Below are 12126 nucleotides of genomic sequence, written 5' to 3' on the forward strand. Positions count from 1 at the left end.
CTCACGACAGACATTGCGAATGATTATATCACTTTGCACAAGGACTGTCGCATTCAGGAATAGACAAAACCAAAGAATACACACTACATAAAATGTGCCCTCTACATCAACACGAGGTAGTCGAATCCACTCTCCGCCCTCTACACCCACGCGGAAAGTGCGTATCGAAACTTTTGTGTCAGCCACGACGGCTCTCAATGAAACTGACACATCTAGATATCAATTTACTGCTGCTACTAACCACGAATGGCTGAATATGTACAAGCGCAGGAACGTCGCACATCCAGACCGTTGACTGCAATTCCTCAACTAGTAAAAGTAATATAAACCAAGACATCAGGATTTCTGCACTTTGTTCTAATGAAAAAACCTAACCGCTAAAAATATACGTGTGCATTCTCGACCTCCTTCCGGGCGGTTGTCGGATTCGCCGTGCTTTCTGTTGTGTGGAAGCCTTGCATTCTTCCACCACAAGCCAACTATGGACAGTGTGTCCGTAGCGGTAAATGCCATTTTTCCGTTAAACGTTCCCCAGCGTTTGCAAAAAAAAAAAATTACGAAATAAGAAATAATATTGGTTTTTCACCGCAAAAGCCAAGCATCGGTTGCGATAGCAAATTAGCAGACAGCTATACGAAGTAACGATAGTAGTAAAACGCAGTGACAAAGCGCGGCGGCAGCAGCGAGAGAATTGACCTCTATGCTGCATCTCGCTTCAACGCGAACTAAGCGGCGAAAACACAGTGCACGCGAAGCTATCAGCACTCCACACACTCGGTCCAATGCATAGCAGATCGCTTTCAATAAGGGGCGCGCACGGTCGTGCCAAAGCAGTCGCCGACGGAGTAGAACGCCCCTCGCCCTCTGCCTTGCGCGCGACGGATGATGCGCCAGCCGAGAGGGGAAGGGGAACAGTTATCACCTTTGCCTATGTTTCCGCCCCGTTGTCAGACCAAACGCCGGAGGCAACAGCCGCGTCACATCAGGAACGAGCTTTGCGCCGATCCTAACTCTCTTGGGTTGCTGACAGCGATCATTATTGTCTCACTTTGTGTCCCACTGGCCACATAGCTTATTTGCAGAGGTAGCCTTCGCATGCCTCCCAGTGCCTAATTTTAAGAAACCCATAAAGCTTAATTTTGAACACCCGGTATAATGCTAGTATATTTTCTAGTTTCACATATTTTCCAATACCTCCTGCTTACTTTTTTTCGCCTTCCTATGACTGAACATTAACTACGTTGTGCGTTCTTTAAGTATTGTTAATTTGTATAGACTGCATGGATTTTGTTAATATATGTTCAGTGTCTTTAATTTTTTTTCCTCTCTAATTGGTAGCTCAAGTTTCGGTATATACACTTTTGTGCGCTCCTGTATGCATGCATTATTCGCTATTTGATGCCTGTCCAAAGCACATCCGTCGATGTCAAGATGCTCACTGCTTCCAAAGAAAGCGGGAGGGGGGCGCCTCCGTCAAGCGGCTCAGTGCCGTTGCTTTAATGCGGCTGCTCCCTCCTTGTAAAGTTGAATTGCATTGTATAGCCTCACGGCGACGATCGCATAATCTCGCAACATACATTTGCCTCGAAACTGCGGCGTAGAGAAGATGGCAGATGGCATCAGTGTTTCCAGATGGTTAGGCATTTTGAATATCTGCTATTGTTCTGTTACGTCGTTCAAAAAGAAAGTCGCCCGTCGCCCAATTGAAAAATTTGCCGCTAAACCGACTAAAAATATCGCTAAATCTAGCGACACAATAGCCAAAGGGGTTAACGCTGGTTCACACTATACAAATATAGTAATGCGGTGCCAACTATAAAACACAATGCCGCAAAACTGTTAACACACGTTGTCAAACGGGCATGGGCACTTTCTCGCAGTTTCTTTCAGTATCCGCGTTGCTAAATGTGGACGAGGTCAAGCAGACGTGAAATTTCTGCACGAAATTGCACGCTTGTAGGACTTATAACTCCTCATGAACACAGTTTTGAGTTTGATGGATTTTACCTACTATGGCTCGGTGAGCTATCTCAAAAACGACCACTTCCGCTTGTATCGACAAACATATCGCCGAGCTATGCTTCTCTGAAGGTCGAGCGAGAGAATAAATTTAGCTCCAATGGCGTCATGTGGGACGTGATGACGATGCCACCTCTGCGCGCGGCACGTTCATGATCGAGCGATCGCTTTTTTCCTCTACACAACGATACCAAAGTAAGGCACGTGGGAGGTACGGTTGCAAATATATAGGCGATAATGCTGTCACTTGTTTTCGTCACACGCATCTTTAGCAAGCAACCGCATGTTTTTCAATTCAAAATGTCGACCTCAACGAAGCAAGAAGCTAGAAATAAACTGAATTAAGACGGCAAGCTGGGCGAGTTGGTGATTGAACATGTTCCTATGGGTGGGCAGCGCAACCCGGACGAAGGACAAGAGGAAGTACACAACACGAGCGCAGACTAACAACTGGTTTATTATTTCAACCAACGGACTATAATATACAGAAAATGTAAACACGTGTAAAATGACGTTTACAAGGGTGTTAGCCTATCTCGCCATTCAAGAAATCAGCTTCTTTATACTGTAGAGTGATAGAAGGCTGGCTGACGCTTGCGCCTGAGTTCACATGCATGAAGTAGGCCTCTACAATCTCGCGGTTTGTTTGATGCATATTTTTATACAGTATTTCCGTTTGTTCAAACATGGGTTTGCATGAGCAAACTCTACAATGCGCGGCCAGATTCGAACCAGTTTCATTCCTGATCGCACCTTGGTGCTCCCTAAGGCGGATGTTAAGGCAGCGTCCCGTCTGCCCAAAGTACATTTTGCCGCACGAAAGTGGGATGACGTAGACCACTCCCATCGAGCAGGCCTCAAGCTGCCCCGAGTGTTTGACGCGGCATGTAGCTTTGGACGCCTGTTTAGGTCTATTGACAAGATTGCAAATTTTGTTTAAGGAGTTCTTTGCTGAAAAGATTACTTGAACACCCTATTTCATGGCTGTCTTTTTTAACCCATGTCCCATCTGATGTGCATAAGAAATGACTGCGTACTTTTTAACTTTTTTCGATCTGTCTTTGGGGTGCATCCCCTTTCTTTATTTTCTCCACTAGCCCTTCACAAATTGACACAATAATGGATTTAGGAAAACCGGCCTTCTCTAGACGATTGAGTTGTAGCGAAAGCTCAGATTGGCGAGGTGGTGGCATGACTTTCTAAGTGCGGAACCCAAACACGTCATAGCAATTCCTCTTTTCACAAGTTTTGAGTGTGCCGAGGCGTAGTTTAGAATAGGTTTGCGAGTCCTGGGGTTATAATGCCAACAAATATGTTGCGCTGTTAATCTTAACTGCAAATCCAAAAATTGAATTTCGTTATTACTGGGTAGTTCATGAGTAAATCTGAGACCCATTCCTTCTTTATTAATAGCGGCGAGAATATCTCTGCTGACGTGTTTGGGTTCCGCACTTAGAAAGTCATGCCACCACCTCGCCAATCTGAGCTTTGTAGAGTTTGCTCATGCAAACCCATGTTTGAACAAACGGAAATACTGTATAAAAATATGCATCAAACTAACCGCGAGATTGTAGAGGCCTACTTCATGCATGTGAACTCAGGCGCATGCGTCAGCCAGCCTTCTATCACTCTACAGGATAAAGAAGCTGATTTCTTGAATGGCAAGATAGGCTAACACCCTTGTAAACGTCATTTTACACGTGTTTACATTTTCTATATATTATAGTCCGTTGCTTGAAATAACAAACCAGTTGTTAGTCTGCGCTCGTGTTGTGTACTTCCTCTTGTCCTTCGTCCGGGTTGCGCTGCCCACCCATAGGAACAAGAAGCTAGAATCAGTCGCAGAGTAGGTAAAATTGAAGGTATGGGCGTAATTGGCGCCTATATAGTCTAAACTTACCCACATGGCATTAGTCTCTTGTAAAGGGTGCACAGCCGTAAATATTATAACGTTGAGGCATAGCCAACCTATTGGTAAAAAAAAAGAAAGGGTCAACGAAGTGCCGACGCCAGCAAAGACAATGCCGACCTAACTGTCGTGAAGTGCGATATGGATATGATACGTAATAAGTGAGTGCTTAACATGAAAAATATACAGAATACAGATATATAATCAGCATTTCATCAACGAATAATTTGAACTATCATGTACGTCAACCTTGTCGTTATTATAGTTGACAATTGTTTCCCCGTTCTTTTTTTTTGTTACCCTCAGACTTGTACTGAATAAGTATAGCAATGTGGGCGAGTTGCTTTAAGTCCATGATGTAAATTTCTGCAGCACGAAGCACTGAATTGTGGAAATAAAGGTAAAAAGAAACACGAAGGAAGCAGGATGGCAAGAGTACAAACACGAGCGCTGTGTTTGAAGCCTTTCACTCTTTGTTTCTTCGTCTTTCTTTGACCTTTATTTCCGCACTTCAGTGCTTCGCGCTACAAAAATTTGCTCCATCAGATATGTCCACATGTTGGAGTGCGACTCTTCTGCCGGAGCGACGACAACAAAGAAGCGAGCTTCGCTTCCTTATGCGCGAAGGGTGTGCGAGTCGCTTTCGAAAAATTTTCGAAGATTACGAGGTGCAAACGCGGCGCATCCCTACAAGCAAACTCATGCAGCAACTTGGTGCCAACGCGACACGCCAACGGCGTCCACCGCGACGAGATGCCGAGGAGGCCACCAAGGCCGGCAGGCGCGCCGCATCTGTGCCAACTCCCTTGTTGTTGTTGGCAGAGCCCAGTGCGTCTGTGTTTCTGAGAGAGAGAAAGAGAGAGAGATACGGACCGCGGCGCCGCCTTCTGAGAGTGAGACGGCGGCACCCGCATGCGCCCGTCACGTGACTGCCTCGCCCACGACAACACCCCCCTCCCCTCGCGGCTCCGTCGAGGCTCGACGGTGAATACGGCGATACCCTCCCCCCTCGTGCAACACCTGGCGCACTATCGTTCCTGCAGGTGTTCCGTTTCGCCCGCTCCACTCCGCCGAGGCGCAATCGTGACGTGGCGTCGCAGCCATCGGGAATTTAGGTGCCGCTTCTGTGCCGCAGACGCCGGCTTTTTCGCTCAATGGGCCATTCGATGCTTTCGTGTGAAATATACCCTGACGTGATATACCCGTATTCCGTGCAAAAACAGCTTGGCGTGCTATATAGTCAATACTGGAAAGCTAAAGAAAAGGCTACAACACCCGAATGACGTAGCCGAAAGGCACGCTGTGTAAAACCCCCTCGCAGAGAATCACAAAAAAAAAGGCATACTGCTGATTGGCAATTGGCTTTCCGTCAACGAAAAAGAAATGAAATTATCGCGCCATCTGCTCTTTAAATCGTTGTAGATAAACTCCACAACGCACACGAAAAACCGTCCCTGAGTGAAATGAACACGAGTTGCATCTTTCGACACCTATATAACGATGACCGCCAATTCAATTCAATTTAATTTTAGCAACATTCGTCGAAAGTACAAATAATATTCAAAACTTTGTTTTGACATATATATGTATATATATATATATATATATATATATATATATATAAAATTTTACTTGATACTTTTACGTTTAGATTTCTTAAAAATAAAACAACATGTTCCTCAGAGTGTGCACAAAAGGGTGCTAGTTTATTGTGTTAATGGGTATAAGGTTACATATAGCAGCTCCAGAAAGCTTTAGAATCCGCTTTCCATCTATAGGGTGTCCAACGAAACTTGAGCCAAACTTTAAAGATACGCAAATGCCACGTAGCTGTCTGATGACAGTAGGAATTCATGATAAGTTGAAATAAATGATCATGGACGACGAAGGGTATAGCAGTGTAGGGAGTGACCAAAAACGCATCATTTTGAAAATAGGATATGTATAGTTAGGAAAGAGAGCAAGGGTTGCAATATGGCCAGTCCAAATTTGAACGCTGGACAAATAACAAATATAGTCACAAGAGTCGAGGAAGAACTTGGCAAATGGCCAAGTAAATAGTGGGAATATAGTGAGCTTGTAAGTGTAATAACGACAGAAATACGGAAAGAGAAACAATATGTTCGCTGGAAAAGAAGAAAAAGCGAAAAGCTGGTGGAACACGGAGATTCGAGAAGCGATCGCCGAACAACAGGAAGAATCCCGAGAGCACAGGCAGGCAAAAGAGAACGCAGTTGCCGCAAGATGAAGTAGCCAGAAAATGGGAAATACACCGGCAGAAAAAAAATCTATGGTTCAAATAATGGTGCAAGCTAAGATAAAAGGCGAAAGTGAACGTTGGTTGGGAGAAATACGTAAGAAACTGAAGGCGCACCTAGAATATCTTGGAACCACATAAATTTATTAAGCAGGAAGTGAACAACAACATATTCTAGTCGAAAATGGAAACGAACTGAAAGGGGAAGTGGCATTAAATTACATCCCAAAAATAACAGCCGAATCTTTCCAAGGCAATGACGAGGTTGTATTTGAAGAAAGAAAAGAGCACGAAATGGAACCACATCGAAAAGGAGCTGGTGCTGACAAATTTCAACTGGAAGAAAGCCGAAGAGAAAACTCCTAAGCGCACAGCCACACGACTAGACTAGGTTCCCGTTAGGCTGATAAATGAACTGAGACCAAGAAGTAAGGAAGCTCTGGCGAAAGCAGTGGGAAAAATTTTTTTAAATATAAACAAATACCAGACAGTTGGCGACAAAGTAGAATAAATATAATTTATAAAGGAAAGGGGGAGAAAGATAGAATTCACTCGTATAGATCGTTGGCCATCACATCGCTAATATACAGGCTAGCCATGCAGGCAATCAAATTAAAGCTGCAAGCATGGGCAGAGAACGATGGCATTTTGGGAGAACTTCAGAATGGCTTCAGAATAGGTAGGCGTTTAGATGACAACTTTTTTGTTCTGAGTCAGTGCATTAAAATATCAAGAGTAGAAAGCATACCGTTATATGTGGCCTTTTTGGACATTACAGGAGAACGTAGGCCGCAACATTTTGTGGAATATTCTGGAAGGTTAAAGCTTAGGTGACGATTGTCTACAGCTTTTGAGAGAGATTTACATAGAAAATACCGTTTGCGTTGAATGGGAAGGGATGACGAGCGAGGAGAAAGTTGATACCAACAAGGGACTGAGGCAGGGGTGCCCTTTAGCCCCATTGCTGTTTATGATGTACATGGTGAGGATGGAGATGGCACTATAACGAAGTAATATCGGCTTTATTCTCTGATACAAAGAGGGGGCTAATTTAGTATAGCAACAGCTTTCAAGTTTGTTTTATGCGGACGACACTGTTTTGCTAGCTAACGAGCAAAGTGATTGGCAACGTCTGGCTAATATCTCTACACAGGAAGGCGAGAATTTAGGTTTGAAACTTAGCGCTAGAAAATCAGGTGTTATGGTATTTAATGAAAACAGTGAACATACAGGTGCAATAAAGGGCAAGGAAATACGTCGGGTAAGAGAATATAAATGCCTTGGTATACGGATAAACAAAGGCAATATATGTACGGAAACACAGGAAAAAACAATAACACCAAAGAGGAAGAGAAATGCGGCCATAAGGAGGAGGACGAAATAAAGAGAGAAGGCAGGGATGTTCGCAGGGCAGGGCCTTCGTGAAAGCCACTCCCCAACCACAGTTGGTATAGAGACTATGCCTCACGTCGGTGAAGCCCAGGTGGAAGTCGGAGTTGTGGCGAAGGGTTCAGTTGGTACAACCTTGTGTGGCTTATGTTTGGTGTGTTGAACTCTGTTGAAGAGAGCTTGCGTGCCAGGGGACGAAGCGTCATGGAAAAAGGAATGGGAGCGCTGTGTTGTTCTTTATGTGACTCCCGGGCAGCTCTGTCTGTTTGATCATTTCCACTTAGCCCGCAATGGCTATGTAGCCGCTGGAAAATAATTTCGTGGCCTTTGTGTTAGACGTCGGGATGAAGTTTGACGATTTCGTATGTTAGCTGTTCGTGAGCTCCAAGTCTGAGAATTGACTGCATGCTTTGTATAGCCGGACTCGGATCGAAAAACACGGCCCATGTACCTTGACTCTCTCTGTCTATAAACTCAAGCGCACTACGCCGAGCCGCGAGTACTGCAGCAGTGGACGTCGTCACATGTGAGGTCTTGAATTGCAGTGTTACTCCTCTTGTCGGTATAAACACAGAACCCCCAGAACGGGTAGGTGTGGTCGATCCGTCAGGGTATATGTGTACGTGGCTACTATATTTCTCGTACAACAGGAGTAAGCTCAATTGTTTTAGCGCCAGCGGTGGTAGATGTGACTTTTTTTGAAGTCCTGGAATTCCGAGGTGTACTTCAAGACGGCACAAACACCACGGAGGGGACACTGACCTGGCCGCAGGTGTGTAACCCGCTGTAAGCGAGGCACGATATGCACTGACAGTTGTGCTAAATAACGTGTGGTGTCTTTTCAAGGTGACTGCGGCGTGGTGGTGGCAAGGGGTCCAGGCAATGTGCCTGACATATGCACGCAATGTGTTGACGGCGACGTGCGTCGTGATTGAATAATCTTGAGTAATGGCAATAGTTTCAGCCACTGGCGTACTGCGTGGTAAACAAAGGCATATCCTCAGAGCTTAGGCTTGAATGCTCTGAACTGTATGCAAATTGGTTTTGCAGGTGTTGGATATTTCAGGTAGGCTGTACCATTTGAACCTAGCAAACAACACCCTGTACAGCTTTAACATGGATTTTGTGGACGTTCCCAGTTCTTTCCTGCAAGGAATCTGAACAGATGACATATAGCAATCAGCCGCTTTTTCACGTCGTTCACGGGAGGAGTCCAAGACAAGTCTCTGTCAAGAACCTGCGACTTCTTGTGGAGGATATCACCTGTACGTTGATTGATATGGCGAACGCAGACATTGACTTCCGGGTAAACGCCACCACAGCGCACATTTCCCACGTCACCTCCAGACCTTGTTTACGAAGGTAGCCTGACAACGATGACGCCACCTTCTGAAGCCGAGCGCGAAGCTGAAGCCTTGTCACCCCCGACGTGCGGATACAAATGCTGTTGGCGTAGGTAGAAAGTCTAACGGTGCTTGATAAGTCCTCGAGTAGTTCAATAAGGGCTAGATTCAAAAAGCGTTGCGCTTGGTACTCCGACCTGAGGGACTCCGCGGCTGCTGTAACACTGGAGCGTCGGGCGATCACCTGTGAGCACGTTAAATGATTGCATTTGTAGTAGCTACGAACCCAGAGATATATCTTGCAACCAAGTCCTATTGCTTGTAACGCTTTAAGGATGGTTTCATGGGTAACCTTATCGTATGCCCCTTTAAAATCTAGAAACAAGGCAGCAGACAAGCGTTTAAAGGCCTTCTGGAATTCGACGTGCGTTACCGCACGTTGTCTCTAGAAGAACGTTGTCTTTAGAAGAACGGCCGCACCTTAATCCTGACAACGTGTCCGAATCAATTCCATAGTGCTCTAGGTACCACTCCAGACGCGTTAGAACCATCCGTTCCATTACTTTTCCTACACAACTAGGAAGCACGAACGGACGGCATTGTACAGTGTCCAAAGGCGACTTGCCACCTTTGAGATGCGGAATCAGGCGACTTGTCTTCCATTCTAAACGAACCATGCCAGTCTGCCACGAGCCATTGTACAGGGGCAGGAGTGCCTTTCGAGCTCGTTCACCAAGGTTACAGAGAGCGTGGTATGTAATGCCATCTGGTCCTGGCTCTCAGGAACGCTTGCATAAAGCTAGCGCAGCCTCTAGTTCCTCCAGAGAAAAAGGGCGCTTCATACGGGGATCACGGCAGAATGGTAAATGATCGCGAGGTTGCGTTCCAGTGGGGCTTGCTTCACCGGCAATCCTCCTTCAGAAGGATTCTGCTACTTCAATCTCTTTTCATTCTAGGTAAGGAGCCAGGGAATTGAATTAAATGGGTGGCCCTGAGCAGGGGTTACACGGAGGATACAGCAGGTACGAACTGCTCCGGGGTACGTGGAAATGTGTAATGGTTCCAGCACTTGGATTTAGAAATACAATTGGTTGCTTGAAATCTGGGGTAGAATCAGGACTCGATGGCAACCAAAGGTCAGTGGGACGCCTCGCATTGGGCCCTCACGGGAAAACTACAAATGTAGCTCTGCAGGGGGATACGCGTTGGGCAAGTTTTGACGTGAGGAAACTCACAGTAAAATTGATAATGAAGAACGACTGTGGAATATGGAAGAAAGTAAATGGGCTGAGAGATTGCTGACAGGAAATACATTGATTCACAGTGGAGAAAAAGAACTAGGAATCTTACCAGCAAGTATGCGGCCTGTATGGTGAGCAACACATCAACAGAGAACGTCAAGCGGAAAGTCAGAAGGGCTGAAATAATCTCATGGGGTGACGGCGACGGAAAACAAACCTGCCATGAAGAACTGCATAATCAAGAGGAAACAAACGAAATCTGGAAAGAAACAATTTATGATAACTGAAAGAGAAGCTCATTATTTTTCGAAGCGAGATCAGGATGCCTTGCAACACGCGCCTATAAAGCGAGATACGAGAAGGGAGAAGCATGTGCTTGCTGCGGTAAAGCTAGGAAAACGATGGAGCATCTTTTATTAGAATGTGAAGATATCTGCCCAGCGGTCGATTTAGGCACCACTGGCCTCCTTGAAGCCCTTGGGTTCAGCGAGAGCAGAGGAAAAGTAAACATGTCCGTAATAGAGATTAGTATGAGGCGATTGGAAGATTGGTGGAAGAAAAGTAGGGGAACGACAAAAAACGGAGACTTACAAAAACAAAGTTCCCAATAGCGGGTCAGAAAATTGGTTATGGGAATTCATCATGTTTCTTTTTTTCTTTTTTAACCTAGGGAGGAGATTAGGAAGTATAATCGGAAGAGCTTGGTGGCGCAACCCGCCGCCCCGTTCCAAAAGGGACGGTCATAATATCCATCCATCCATCCATCCATCCATCCATCCATCCATCCATCCATCCATCCATCCATCCATCCATCCGTCCATCCATCCATCCATCCATCCATCCATCCATAGGCGGTGCATTGGACGTATTGTATGAACAATAAGATCTGCCAGCTGTTGGTACATATATGGTGTGCGCGTCTTCTCAGCTGTTGGTAGGGTATACGGAGAGACCTTATTGTGAGGATTTAAAAAGTGTACGTAACTTCACCGAACTTTAGAATGTATAATTATGTGTCCTATGTTCGAGTGCACGGGCATATGAAGTGCGTCATCTTTTTATTTTGGAACGGGAGGCTTTGTGCCATTGCCTTGATTTACCGATTTATGTTCTAAAACTGCACTTCGCCTCGAAGCACGACTGCCCTCTCTTTCGCGTAGCTATTGATTTTTAGCTGTTCAAACATTCTAGAAGATATATGAATCCACACGTACAAATCATTTGTATTTCTTAGCCCACATGATTTTTTTTTCAGAATCTATTGCCTCGGATTCGTACATCTAAGATGTCTCTCCTAGAAAGGCACTTGTTGGTCTCTTAGGTGTACTGATACATTACGTCCTATCTATTCGCAGGTATAGAGAGAACCTTCAGATCACCTTTGATTACATCTGCCTGACAACGCGAATAGATTGTCTTACATTATATTAAATAGTCAATTACAAAAGCACTGACTTGCGTTTTTTTTAGTAATAGCTACCATTGCAACATATGGCTCACAAACCGAAGAAAAATCTGGAACGGATATTTTCTGTACCTCTATTTGCCAGACGATACAGCCTGATCGTATGCCCCTTCCATCTGATTAGACTGCTGCAGCGAGAGATTTGTTTCCCCCTTGGTGCTTGGCTCGGCCACAAGTTCGACTAACAGTGCCAGGAATTCGAACGATGGTGCAAATCTCATCACCAGCTCTCAAGCAACTTTTGCTGCTCATGCTGTACGAAAAATACAATAATCAGACCCATCTATACATTGATGTATCGAACACAGAGGATGGTTCTGCAAGACCAGTGATTCTTCCTTCAAAATTTGAGACCTTAAGTTCAAGACATGACACCAGACGACATCGAGACCCGCGGAGCTTGCTGCCCTTCGGAGCGCACTTCGCATAATTCCAGGGGAACCACCTAAAAAAATTTGCTGATCGCACGCACTGTGCAAATCGATGTAATTGAAGCGGCGTAT

The sequence above is a fragment of the Dermacentor variabilis genome, chromosome 1 (genome assembly GCF_050947875.1).
Source record: "Dermacentor variabilis isolate Ectoservices chromosome 1, ASM5094787v1, whole genome shotgun sequence".
Taxonomy (NCBI): Eukaryota; Metazoa; Arthropoda; class Arachnida; order Ixodida; family Ixodidae; genus Dermacentor; species Dermacentor variabilis.